This window comes from Parus major, chromosome 2 (genome assembly GCF_001522545.3).
Source record: "Parus major isolate Abel chromosome 2, Parus_major1.1, whole genome shotgun sequence".
NCBI classification, from domain to species: domain Eukaryota; kingdom Metazoa; phylum Chordata; class Aves; order Passeriformes; family Paridae; genus Parus; species Parus major.
This window is the reverse complement of record NC_031769.1, coordinates 75,637,993-75,652,344: the sequence shown is the minus strand read 5'-3', so window position 1 is coordinate 75,652,344 and position 14,352 is coordinate 75,637,993. Positions and strand designations below refer to the sequence as shown.

Sequence of the window (14,352 nt, the reverse complement as noted above, 5' to 3'; positions counted from 1 at the left end):
GATCCTCTCCCCTCCCCGCCTTGTTTTCCCCCTTCCCAGCACTTCGGGGACGCAAGCAGCCTCCTGCGCGCAATGGCAGACCCGGGCTAGCCCCGGCTCTCGGACAGATGCGCGATCCATCCATCCATCCATCCATCCACACACCGATCCATCCATCCACCCATTCATCCAATCGACACATCCATCCATCCATCCGTCCTCCCGTACCGATATAACCGGTGCTTTCGGGCACAGGGATATCTTTGTCCGGTAACTGCGCGGCGGCTGCGAACCCCCCTGTTCGTGCTTGAGGTGCAGAAGAAGGACGGCTCCAGCTTGGTGACAGCGAGCCCCTAAATTCGGTGCCGGGAAGGGGGGCCGGGAGTTGGGAGGGCTGGGCTGCCGAGCGGGGCGGGAGTGCACAGAAGGGGCGCACCACCGAAAGCGGGCAGCACGGCACTGCTGTGGCAAGCCGGCGATAAATTTTCCTATTTCTGTGCAAAGTCGTCACAGCCTGCTAAACATTCCTCTACCGGCTCGTTCATCAGCCGTCCACATGGTCTGGCTGTAAGATTCAGCCTGAGTGATGCCCTTTAATGCCTGGTGGGGCACAGGAGGTGTCATTAGCAGCCTGTCCCCTACCAGATCAGCCCCACTCCTTTAAAGATTTCCTGCCCTCTAACACCCCTACATTCATATCACTACACCAGCGACTGTAAGTTGGTGGATAATTTGTGGCCTTTCAGGATGGTCTGGATCAAGGCGAGCTGGCTGATGCGAAAGTAATTCAAATATCTGGACCTTATATAACATCTTTACTCCAAACACATTTTATTCGGAATTAAGATTAATGGCATTCTCCTGATTCAGGGTTTCAGGAATGGGGCAACCGTGTCAGACTCTGCTTACCCAGCCTGCTAAAGCAGAGTATTAAAAATGTAATTAACATATAAGTGAAAGCCCTGGCATATTCCCTGCTGGTGCAAAGGAACCTTGCTTCCAGCCAGCAGGACACGTACCCTGGAGTGAGCCATGAAACCAGAGCGTGCTTGAGTCCCAAAGCTCCATCAGGAAATGACAGGATGAAAGAAAAGAAAGCTACTGGCTTTTTTTTTTTTTTTTTTTTAATGTATTATGGGTCAGAAGCAGCATCTGAAGTACAAATGATAGGTACCCCGTGTACAAATGATCTAGATTTGAAAAGCAGAGCTGAAAAGAGTAATTCTACAATTTAACATAACCAGAAGGGAAGCTGTTACACCAGATTAGATGGAAAGAACAACACTGCTCACTGAGATCACTTGGACTGCTGGATTTTGAGAACTTTTCAAACAAAATTGCTCTGAGCTGCTCAGCAATATACATTAAAAATTACTTTGCTAGCAGGATAGGGAATTGAAGGCAAGAAGCAGCTAGTTGTTTGAATTTGGGGGATGTAAGCTCTTGGAGGGAATGAAATAGAAGCTGTTTCAATTTGCTATTTATACGTCCTCTAGCTTGCAGCTGTAGCACATATGAATCAATGCTTTAATACACAGTCTTCAGAGTGTTCTCTCTCATGCAACTTCTGTTAGGTTGTGCATAGCTCAAGATTCAGACAGATCTCATGATCTGGGGGATGGGCTGCTTCTATCCAGATGCTTTTACTATTTTGCTGCACTATGGCAGAAGCAAATTTTTAATCTTCTTGCCAGGGAAGTAGCTGTATTAGTAACAGGGAGGGAGAAAAAAGGAGGAAAAAAAAGGAGTGAAAAGACACATTTCCTTTCATTCTCTTAAGGTCCAGACAATTTAACATGAAAACAAATTCGTGTCAAACCATTCTCCTAAGATTCCCACCTCAGTGCATAAAGTGAAAGGGATAAAATATAGGGTTACCTTTCAGCCTACCTACCCTTGGATGAAATGCTGCTTAGGTGTAACAACCCAGGGATATGGCTGAAAACAAATAGTTTTATTTTAAGGTCTTTTCTCAGCAATTTCCAGTGAGTAAGTCAGAATTATGAATATTCACCAGATACTCAGAGCATATGTCATCAACTCATTTGTTTCTGCAATAAGATGTTTGACAAGCAGAGGGAAGTCTTGATGCTTCAGAAGAGCATTTAGAAGGTGAAAATCTGCAATTCTTTCTTTATATATATAATAAATACATGCACATGCATTTGTATTGACATATTTCAGAGACTTCTCACAGGCAGGAGTAAAGAATATCTGTTTAAAGAGATTATATCCAGTATTGTAGACTAATTTGATATACAATGATCAAAGTTTTCTTAAGAATTAAAAATTATGCCATTTCAAGGAAAAAGCTGACAGTTTGAAAAAACTAGCCTCAATGAACTCTGACATTTCTTTTAAGCCTACATTTTAAGACTAAATACTGAGATTTGGTGTTACTGATGTTAGGTCAATCCTTTCATCAGTTTGAATACTAAAAGAATTTGAATTTGTCATGGGGAAATAAAGTCTGACGAAAAGAACCTCAAAATGAAGTTACTGTCTGGGACTGCAACAGTATTCCCAAAGGAATTCCAGGGAAATTTGGATAGAACCCTTGAAACATTGTATGTATGGGTCTTGCCTAAGATTCTACACAATTCTAGCAGAATATCAAAATACAGAACTTTTTCAAACACATTCAATAAGGTCCCTTCCTCGACTTGAGAGCTTGTGACAATGATTACAGGAGTAGAAGAAAAGAAGGGGCTCTTTTTGTCTCTTCTAACTTGTGGACTTGCTATTTTTAAAAGCAATACTGAAAAGGACATAGACTAGTTATAAAGGAAATATATAGCTGTACCAAAAGTAAACTAGTTTTTACAGATTAAAGAAAAATATTGTTTTGCTGCTCCAGTTATTAAGTTGTAGAACTCACAAACACAAACCCAGTCTCTCTTTGGGGGTGCATAATACGCTAAATATGAATTGATTGTCCTGCAGGTAACTGCTAGAGAACTTACCATCCAGCTAACATTCAGACAATTAGAAAAACACTAAGTGACTCATTGATACATAAAGTAATGAAAATTTTAGGTAAAATTCCAGTTATAGATTACAAAGTTCCTGTACACAAGATAGATACATGAAGAATGGTTAAGATCATATTGGGATAAGGATGCTGCCAAGTTTAAGTCCAACTCTTTCTTTTTCTTAAACACGTGTACTCTAATAGCTGCAGCTGAAGAAAATTAGCTCAGTCGCTGCCAAGAACCTCTGCTCACACGCTGAGAGCAGTTGCACTGGGAATTTTCATGTTCTTGTTCAAAAGTACCAGGGAATAACACAGTAACCCGTACCTCCAGCAGCAACTTCTCGGTCTACAATAAATTACAAACCCCATCCCTTTTTCCTAGATTTGAAAGAGGCAAAAAAAAAGGATTCTATCATTTCCTGCCACAAATTTCACATTCACAAATCATTGTTTTTCTTCTCGGCTGCAGTGCATGAGAACCAGTCCCAGCCATATGTCTGAGAGCATATTTGACACTCCTCACCAATCTCTGTTTCTTCTTTTAGTAGATGAACATTTTTATTTTCTGAGTTATTAATAATTATTCTTACAACTACTAATTTATGCAGAAATGAATTTTCTTAAAGTTTGGATGATTTACTTATGACAGTTCCTTAGAAACGATCATCCAAAAAATATATCAATAAATGGAAATAACAGTTGGGCCTCAAGTTTAAAAGCATAATATGTCAAGTTAAATATAAAAATAGTGTATATAGTCTGATGATGCATCACAATGGGAAATAATTGACTCACCACATAACTGCTCTTTCTATTTCAAAGAGGACCAAAATGTAGTAAAATGTAAAAATGCAAAAATAATTTTGACATCAAATGCATTTACAACATTGTTACATTTCTATCTCTAGATAGCTAACAGAAAATCATACCAAACTAAATCATGGCAGTCAAAGTTTTCATTTTCTGATTCATAACAGTGGGACAGAAATTTTTAGCTTGTCTAATAAATGAACATACAACTGAGCTATCTTTATGTTCCTAATGAAGACTCTCTGGAGCTTTCTCATATCATGCCTCTTTTTTTATTTTAATTTGGTAATGTGAACAAATATTCAGAGGAAATAGGATTAAGACAATTTATTTTGCATATGGTCTCTCTGAATATTCTTAAGGCATGCATTTCCTATTGAAAATTCAAATAGTTGATTAGAAAAAGTAAATTTTTAGTGCAGGTTAGCAAATTCTACACTATACTAATTGCAGAGGGAATGGCACTGCTGATACTGCCTTGGCTCCTTCTACACTAAACATCACTGGAGTATTTTCTAATAAAACAACAACAGCTGTTCCTAGATATATGATGCCAATAACAGTTGCCACTCACAAAAACCTTGTGATAATATAGTCACTTGCCTTTAGTATTCCATGAAACAACAGGCAAAATATACTGACAAGACTTGGAGAAAACAACATAATGCCTGGCATTTTGCTGCCTGTTACCATAAAACTCTGAGCTTCAGTCCATTTCTGAATGAAGGAAAGATAGTAAAAAAATAAAAAGGACCACGAGAATAGCATGGTGTGTCAATCTCTCAGTCTCTGCATGGAAACAGGCAAGAAAGAAGATTCAGCTGAAGGCAGTGAAGAAATTAATTTAGACATTAGTAGATCTTTCTACCCATCCTGTGTAATTTCACACTAATGTTTATAATAGACACCATTCAATCAAGAAACTTTCTTAATTGGGGTGTTTCCTAGGAAACTAATACAATTGTCTAATTGTAGATCATTCACTGACCAGTGTAAAATGGGATATGTTCTAGTAACTGTATAATGTTCATGTATAATGGGTGGCATTTTTTAAGTTTAAATCTGCCAATTAAATTATCTTGATGTTTTTGAAATTAATATAGGCAAAAATAAACCTTTTTCATACACAAACTGGTATTAAATCCTCACAGGTCAAGATTCTCTCTGAATTGTTGCAAATGGTTATTCAGATACTCTGTATAAAACATCAGATACAAATATGTCCTATTTCAAATTATTAACATTATATTTTTGGAGTTTGACTCTTACAGCTTGTAGTGAGACACAGTCTTCTTTCCCACTGTTACAAGAGCTTTAATAAATTTTTGCTTAGAGGTAGGAAAATACTAACAAGAACAGGCTCCTGGGACAATATAAAACAGATTTTCGTAATATCATCCAGAAAGATATTATTTCTGGGGTATATTATGTATTTTTTATCTTTACTAAGATATAGAAATTGCTTCTCTTAGACTCAGCCTTCAGTAGGCTAACAGCAGATCAAAAAAAGGGAAAATGTAAAATGTTACAAGATGATGATGCAGCTTGTACTGAAGTTGGAATATCCTTTCCATTGAAACCATAGTGCTGAAGATACATGAAGGGAAAATTGGATAATTTCTGATATAGAATCTTCACTGAAACTTAACAGTCCTTCTGTACTGTATCCTATATTCCCTGTACTATAGCTGTATATTTTCTACTTATTCCTTTTTAGCACTTCTTTCATATGAAGATTTATACAGATATTGTTTTGCTTCTTCCAAAAAGGACCAACAACCAACAACAACATATTTAAATATGTTTGTATTTTCATTTTAAATATATGCTTATAGTTTCATGCTGTCAGTGGACACCACTGTGAGGAGCCTGGTTTCCTTACCTCCCCTGCTTCATCAAGTATTTTTACATTTTAGAAAGACCTCTCCAGAGCCTTCTCATCTCCTGCCAAACAGCACCAGCCCTCTCTTCACCTGAGAAGGTAGATGTTCTGATCCATGAATGTGGTACACAACTGTTTGCTGCACTTGCTCCAGTACATGCTCATGTGTTGGGTGCTGGGGGGTTAGGGATGAGACTCAGCACTCCAGGTGGGTCTCACCAGGACCAAGGCAATGGGCAGTTTCCCTTAAGCTGCTGGTAATGCTCTTGTAATGCATTCCAGGATTCCGATGGCCTTCTTTGTCACAAAGGGAAAAATTTGCACTATATTTTAGTAGTCATGTTTTGTAATTATATTGAGAGCTAACATAGGACCAAAGTTGAATTTTGAAATTTGCTGAGCTTTGTAGTAGAGCTCCCAGTTGTTGAATCACCTATAATTTATGGGACAGCAGTGTTTAGTACAGGTATGTAGTCAGTTTATGTCAAATCCCAGTGGTTCTCTTGAATGGATTGATCTAATTTCCAGTTTGAGTAAGAAAAAGGATACACCTCTGTTTCTTAAAGAGGAAGAAACTGAGTGGAAGAGAAGCAAAGGATAAACTTACTGGTCACATCCAAATTCTGAAGGCTTGGATTGACAACATTTTTATTTAGAAGTGTCAAATGAGAAAACAAGGTTAAAAGCCATATAATGCTGTCCACAGTGGCACCCTTCAGCACTGTATCTGATGGGGGTTCTCCCCCATAAAGGCTAATGTGTAGGTACAGCCTCCTTCCTGTTCTGTAGTACCTAGCCTTGTGTGTCTATCCCCCTCCAGTGTGCTTAGCACAAGTAGTAGATCATAAGATTTTATTGAAGGTTTGAAAATTCCAGTGGAGATAGTTCTCTGGCATCACCAAGGTAAAAGCCTCTCCCTGCTGCCCCTCTGTTTCATTCCTCTAACCAGGCAATAAGACAACTGAAGAAATGGAAATGAGAGTCAAGAAAAAAAGTTGATTCTTACTCTATTTTTACGTAAAGAAATACTGCTGTTCCACAAGCCAACTACACGCTTCCACCTAGGTAATGGCTGTAATTTATTGAATAAGACCACCATCTACTGGAATGCTTCTCAGGATGTCCTTTTCTTTTGCCATTTACTTATTAGTGCCCACTGTAATTAGTTAGAATTAAGAAGAATCGTATGATCTGTTTAATAGGCCAGATAAGCAAGAAATAACCTCACGTTAGATGGTGACAAACAATGAAGCAGAGACATATGTTTGTTTTGTTCCTCAAGCATAAACAGAATAGAGTTTCCCTGACTAATAAATTTACTTTCAGTTTAATTAAAACAGAACATTTAGTTACATTTCCTCTGTTCTGTCAAAGAATTAAATAGATAAATGGCTAGCAGGAGAAAAAATGACAACATTTTCTTTAGTGCTCCAACTGCACTCATAATGGATTACTATCCATCTGTTCACTAAAGGTGTAGGAAAGGCACATCATATAAAGCCTTATTCTCTTAAAAAGGCTTGCTAAAATATTTTGGTATCCTGTATCTTTCAAAATCGAAAAGGTTTTTCAAAAAGTAGAATCTGTTAGTTCTCTTTTGGTATAACATTAGATAAACTGTTGTTATTGTTTTAGTCTTCTGATTCTTTCTACCATTAAATCAAAGCTCCTGGAGAGTGGCTCCCCTTAAGAAAATGATTGCAATGGCAATTCTGTAGATTCTAGACAAGAAGGAACTATTAAGTAAACAGTCACATGCAAGACAAGACAAAAGACTCCACTCACTTTCTCTGGTAGCAAGCCTAACAACTGAGGTTTTACTGATACTTATAGTCCAGGAAGGTTCTAATTTTGCTTTACGAAACTGAAGAACCAAATTATCAGCCACTTCCCTTAGTATTTTTCTTTTCTAATGGTTAATGGCTCCTGTATTTGGTAACTCAATCTACTGGCTTTCAGGGGTTTTAATGAAAATATGTTCCATCTACTGATAAAAAGCCTGATTCTTTCAGTCATTTTAGAGGTGCATAAACAGAAGAAATACAAAATGGGGAAGGATACATCTAGCAGTGTTGAGTGGTGTAACAACAGGGAGCAAAGAGACGTGGACCCCCTTACGCCTTTGAAGGAAATCACTTTATTGCAGAAACCACCCCTCTTTTATACCTTCAATCTCCACCTGCCATAGCCAAAACTTAACAGAGGAAGGGCACCCATTGGCTGTCTCAGCTGCAGTCTGCTGTCCACACAACTATCTCTTAGCCCCCAGCTGACTTCCAACCGTCCAGCCTGCAGCTGCCCCTTCCCACAGGGTTGTCTGGTGAACATAAACCTTAACAACTTTAATAAGTATAACCTCATATCCCACAGAGTGAGTGACTGTCATAACTGGGGAGCTACTCCCTGCTACAGAATAATTGTAATAAACTGAAAGGTTTGGGTTGGAAGAGATCATCTAGTTTAAACCACCCTGCCACAGGCAGGCATACCTTCAGCTAGATCGTGTTCCTTAAAGCATCATCCAGGATGGGCTTGAACACTCCCAGCAGCAGGCATTCATAACTTCTCTGAGGAACCTGTGCCAGTGCCTCACCACTCTCCCAGTGAAGAATAAATCCAATCTAAATCTGTCCTCTTTTATCTTAAAACCATTTCCCTTGTCTTAGTACTATATGCCCTTGTTATAATTTCTGTGTGTCTTTACATACTGGAAAATTGCAGTAAAGTCTCTAGAGACTCCTCTTCTAGCTGAACAACCCCAACTCTCTCAGCCTGTCTTGGCAAGGGAGGTACTTCAGTCCTTTTATCATCTTCACTGCCCTCTTCTGGACTCCCTCCAACAGGCCCATGTTGTTATTATTCTGGTGTGCTCAGAGCTGGACTCGGTATTCCAGGCAGGATCCCACAAGGGTAAAGGGGGAGAATCACCTTCCTAAACCTGCTTGTCATGTTTCCTTTGATGCAGTTGAAGATACAGTTGGCTGTCTGGGCTGCAAATGTACATTGCCATCTGTTAAACAAACAGAGAAATTCTTCAGCAACTGAAAAATGGCAAACCATGTCCATCTTCCAAAAACAGTAAGAAGGAAGATCCACAGAACCACAAGGATGGTCAACCTTACTTGCATCCCTATATATCGTATAGAGCAAGTTGTCACCTAAATATTTTCAGGACAGCAGCCTGACTTGAATTGGCAAGTATGGATTTACCAAGAGAAAATTTTGCCTGACCAAGCTGTCCTTTCTGGTGAACCAGCTGGATGTAGACAGCAGGGCAAATACCTACCCTTGACCCGAGTAAAGCTTTTGACGCATTCTCTCCCAATATCCCAAATATCCCCCTAGTCATACTAATGACTTTGTTGGTTGGATGGAACATCAGGAAGTGAAAGTCTGGCTGGACTGCAAGACTCTGTGTGTGAATCACATGTATCAAGAGTCAATATTGGTCTGGACACTATTTAGCATCTTTGTCAACATGAACAATAGGACAGTATGCAAGTTGACAGATGAAACTTCATTGGAGGTTTCTTTGGAACTGCAAAACTAAGTTAGATATCTTAAAAAACAGACCAGTACTTCCTTCCTCCTTTCCTATATCGACAACAGCAAAAGCATTTTGCACGTTAGTCATCTATAATAGCTTTGCACAACAGTCACCCAGTGAACCAGCCAGTCTCATTTCTCATGTGGTAAGAAATTCTGTTCTTAGTTGGCTGTGCTAATGACCATCAAGTAAAATTCTTAGATACATAGGATCTGCAATGAGGAAAAAAAAAAAAAAAAACAGAAATATGAATGTATTACTAAAAGGGCTGGACTTACCTATATGGATGCAAATAAAAGACTATGCAGTAGGAAAACTACAGCTTTTACAATATTAATTTCTAGTGCAGTAGAAAAGCATGATCTAAACGCATAGCACTATTTAAAATTATGATTGATAAGGAATAGTTAACCAGGTGTTCCTTAAAGAATTTTTAAGATAAAAATATTTAACAATTTTTTCAAAGCTAAAAGTTTATTTACTCTCTTTCTAGTCCTTTTTAATATAGGGCTATAGATCACTGATCCTTTCTAATTCTTCTAAATGATTCAATAGAAGTGGAGCTTTATTGTTGTAAATGAAAACTCAGCATGCACTATGCATAAATTTATGCATATAACATTTCACTGCCTGTATTTTAACTCTTACAGTATGTGGACTATTGTATATTCAGATGTTTAGAGCTTATAATAGGTAATACAATTTAATTTAATATTAATTTGATTTTGGCCTTATATGCTATGTTGTACCACTTCTAAAAATATGTTTATCAGTGGCATTTAATAGAATCAGTACATCACCATTACCTATGAATAGGCAAAAATCGATCTCCAGCACTGTTCTTTTTTGTCCCAATGCAATATCAGTATTAATAAACAGACATTATTAAATTCCAACAGAGACATTATTAAATTTAAGGTTTTATTTCCATGTCCAAGACCAAAGTCCTTGAATATGCCGTTTAATTACTAATGTATTTTTTGATTTCTTTGTTTCTGCTGTAGTGTGTTTTTTTAAGCCTATCTACTGTAAAAAGATTCATAAGTATCACCAAAGTTGAAGATAAACCACTCTTTACCTAATGCTAGCTATTAATGTGCTTTGGTTAACTTTATGGAAACCTAAGTTCAAAGAGCCTGTTACAGAACACATTTTCAAAACTAGTTAGGGGACAACTCAGACTTTTTTGCCTGGAAAGTGTACAGTTTCTCTGAAGTCCTGATATTACTGAGGGGAAAGAAGAAGGATCCAAAAGCAGAAACATTTCTCGAGAGCAGCTGCCTGTCAAGGTTGTCCAAAACCTTTCCCAAGCCTAGAGGGGGAAGCCAGATGATGTACAGAGTGCATCAGCCATCTGCACTGACGTGATCGAGGGCAACTGCACACCTGAGGGCAGCAAGGCACACAGCAATCACACAAACTGCTGACACTGCATGCATTACACCAACCACCACAAGCTAACCCAGGAGCAGATACACACAGGGGAAAGATGCTTGAGCATCTATAGCCCATGTCAGGGGCTTATACTTGGGAGATGATGATTGATACACAGAAATTTTCTTACACATTTTTTTTTTTTTCCTCTTTTTTAACCTTGTCACACTTCCACTTCTCATGAGTAGGGTTTCATCCTCATTTTTTACAATGGAAAAAAACTCTTGCTGAGTTACATTTAGTCAGTGAGTTCAGCAGTACAACAGAACAGGGAAACAGGCAGCCCTTAACCTCTTTAAAGGGTGAGCAAGCACTGGGGATAGCTCTGGAAAGGAGAGCACATTAGAAGGCAAAACCATCTGGCTTTCAGATCAGCAAAATCCAGCCCCAGAACTGATAGATATGATAGCTTTAAACTGCTGATAGCAAGGAGAAGCATTCATATAAATGGATGAATTAAATACATCTACAGTCAACTTAAAAAGCCTTGGTAGAACAAGAACAAGAGTTAGGAAAAGGGAATTCTAATTTTTTTTTTTTTTTCAAAAAAAGGTCTCATTTCTTTCACGACACTCCTCCCTCAAACAAAACTAGTGATATATAAAGCAAAAACCTTTTAGATAAAACCAAAAATTAGTGCCTGATACAGATAAGAGAACTATTTTATTATTACGGCTACCATCATTTAAGCATTTAAAGCATCTTAAATGCAACTAAAGCAAAGTAGTAACTGTATAATAATCACAGAGAATACAGGAAAATCTGCAAATAAAAACCGCTACTGAATAGTTTTTAAAAAAATATTTGTTTTTCAACAAAAAATTTGCAGTAATACCTGAAAACCAGGTTTCCTTCTTAGCTATGCTTAAGACAAATCTTGTATTCTGCAATGGAAAGAAAATCAATCATCTGTACACTGAAATTGGCTGTGGTTTTGAATGTCTTGTATGTTATATGGCTTATCAAAATAGGATCCCATGTTTTCACTGCAGATGTGATCTTGTGAGTTTTCAAAAAAAATTTATCAAATAGACCTAATTATGAAAAGAATGAGCAAGAAGTGATGTTTATTGATGCATAATATGCCAAAATTTAGGACTGTTAAACTGATGACTCATGTCAGTCTACTGTGACTAAAAAAATGTTAATTTACTTGTAAAATAGATACTATTTCATAATGTCAAGGAAATACCAAGAACCAGTCATGACTGATTATTTTTAGAAATTCAAATCTTATTAGTGCCTCAGAGATACCACCATTTTTGTGCACATTGAAGTTTCCACCCATGCAGTTCTTAGGTAAACCCAAAATATTTCCTGAAAGACATTTCTGGTGTACCTCAAAGTAGACAGTGTCTTTATAACATGTTGCTGGTATCAATATGCTTTAAGCACTAGTCTGTCTTTTCAGCCAGCACATTTTCTTGAAGACTAGCACGTAGAACTGATGTTTTGAGTGAGAGTCTCTAGAGACAAAAAGAACAAAATGCTCTTCATTCACAATATTTTAAAGAACAAAACTGGAATGATTACAGAGATTACACTCCTGGCTTGCCTGATAAATTTGATATAACTGCCAGATAATAAAGTTTAGTCAGTGTCAATGATGACATCCTCAAAACTGAAGACATCCTCCCCCATGATTCGTAGCTGGTAGATGAAAGATACACGATCATCAACGATACTCTTTTGCTTTTTCCTATTGAGATAGTCTTCAGACAAATTCTGAAATCAGTTTATTTCTTTTCTCTGATTAAAGAAGCAAGAAAAACAGATGCTAAAGCCTCCAATTAGGAAATTCTTATTTCTATAGTATCTTTAGTTTCATTACTTCTTCTTTCGCCCTTTTCCACCATTTGGTTTCTCAGAGTATCAGAATGTGGGAAAATGGCTGGGGGTAAAATCAGAGAAAACAGGGAAGTTATATTCACACTAACAGAAGTTATAACAATACAGAAATTTTAGGGTGCAGTGCAGTTGCATCATGCCTGATTTCCCCCTACAAGACATGCTAAGGGAAATGAAATGGAGGGTGGAGTGGAGACCCAGCAGCCAGGCTTTATTAAAATCCTTGCAAAGGAGGGACCTTGGTGGTACCTTGTAGCTGATAATCTCCATATCAGGTGTTAATCAAGGGAGAAAAAAAGATGCCTTGCTGTTGAACCAGCAGCCATGGCGAGATCACAGATGTCATACTGATGCACACCTCCATCCCAAAGATACCCATGTCCAAGGTTACCATCACCCCTCACAGAGAAGCATTCTATGTTTTTTGACTGTATCTTAGAATTTTACACCAATCAGTGACAAACATAGGTATTACTGGAGTTACTCCAGCTCCACCATGACATAAAGAAACAGTATGAAAGTAAGTTAAGAATGGGACAAAGTTAGGGAATACTCCATTGTAAATTTTGGAATCAGTCGATGGGCTGAACCTGTCTTCTTCCCCACAGCGACTCCTATTGGGTAAGAATTGTCCTCCTGTGTGCTGAATGATTATCTCATGCCAGCTTATGCTAGGGATTAGAGCTTGTATTGTATTACTTTGAATACATTTTTTCAGTCAGACACTATCACTGACAATCCACAAACCTTAACCTGTCACAGTCTTATTAATAAAGAGTGTTCTGTAAACTGTTAGTGTGAGTCCTTCACGGGTGCTGGCAGTCGCTGTCAGCAGGCAAAGTACTCAAAGATGTGGAGACCTGTGAGGGGGTCTCTCTGCTTGTGACTCTGACTAAGTCAGTCCAATCAGAAGACTGCTCAGTGCAGGGTCCCCATAACTGGATGTTGACTGACCGATTTGGCACAGGATCTTGGCTTCCTTGGGATGCTGTCTTTATCAACACAGAAGGTTTGAAGAAATTCCTTTTCACGACACAGTATCTTTGATATCTCCTGTACTCTGCTGCTTAATAGTAAATGAGAGCTTCAATATAAAATTTTTCAATGGAACACATGGTCATTATTTTTATTATTTTGTAGAATTTTTTACTCTCTTTCATTACATTACAGTGATTTCAGTGCTATCATAGACCACAAAAGAGAGGCTGGTGCTTTATACTATTTTAGTTTTTGTCATCATTATACTAGACTAGCCCTTGGATTCTAAAAGTTTCATATGCATGGCCTAATTATTTTAGAGTGATCAACTTCCATGATTGCAGTGACTTTCCATGTGCTTGCAGGATCTCTAGAAGGTTTCTGCTGATCTGCTTGCAATAGTGCACTTTTAGAACATTTATATACTTTAGATTTTACAAATGTTAACACAACCTTCAACTATCAGACACATACCACAATTTCTTAATCAGTTAAAATAATGTTTTCATATTTAGCAGGAAACACTTGTGACAAAAAAAAGGGTTTTTTTGAATATGCGTATTTCCTACAATGCCAAAAGAAAAATCTCCAGAAACAAACTGGAGATCATTTTGAAGCGAACACTAGGGATACACTAAAAGAATTAATGTTAAATATTTAACAAACTCAAGATCAAGTCCAGTATGATTTTACAGGAAGCAATCCCATAGCCAATTCAATTCAATATTAACTTCACTGAATCTACAATAAGGGAGTCTGCAAACTCTTTACTTCCCAAGAAGTAGATTGGACTACTTCTAATCCAAGTAGATTAGAAGTAATCTAATTCAACTTCCTTGGAAGTAGATTTAAAGACTACTTTAAATCTACTTCCCAAGTAGAAGTACAGAAGTACTACTG

General features: G+C 37.8%; 1 protein-coding gene across 7 annotated transcripts in view; it reads right to left on the bottom strand.

Annotated features, from left to right (window-relative positions):
- CDH18 (cadherin 18) overlaps positions 1-14,352 on the bottom strand; it is a 1,344,136-nt gene that overhangs the window by 235,464 nt on the left and 1,094,320 nt on the right. The window contains exon 1 of one of the 7 annotated variants that reach the window (XM_015653009.3): positions 208-305. The exons of the other annotated variants lie outside the window; for them this stretch is intronic. The gene's annotated coding sequence lies outside the window, so the exon portion shown is untranslated. Of the gene's footprint in view, positions 1-207; positions 306-14,352 lie in introns of those variants that run through there. 7 annotated transcript variants of the gene reach the window in all.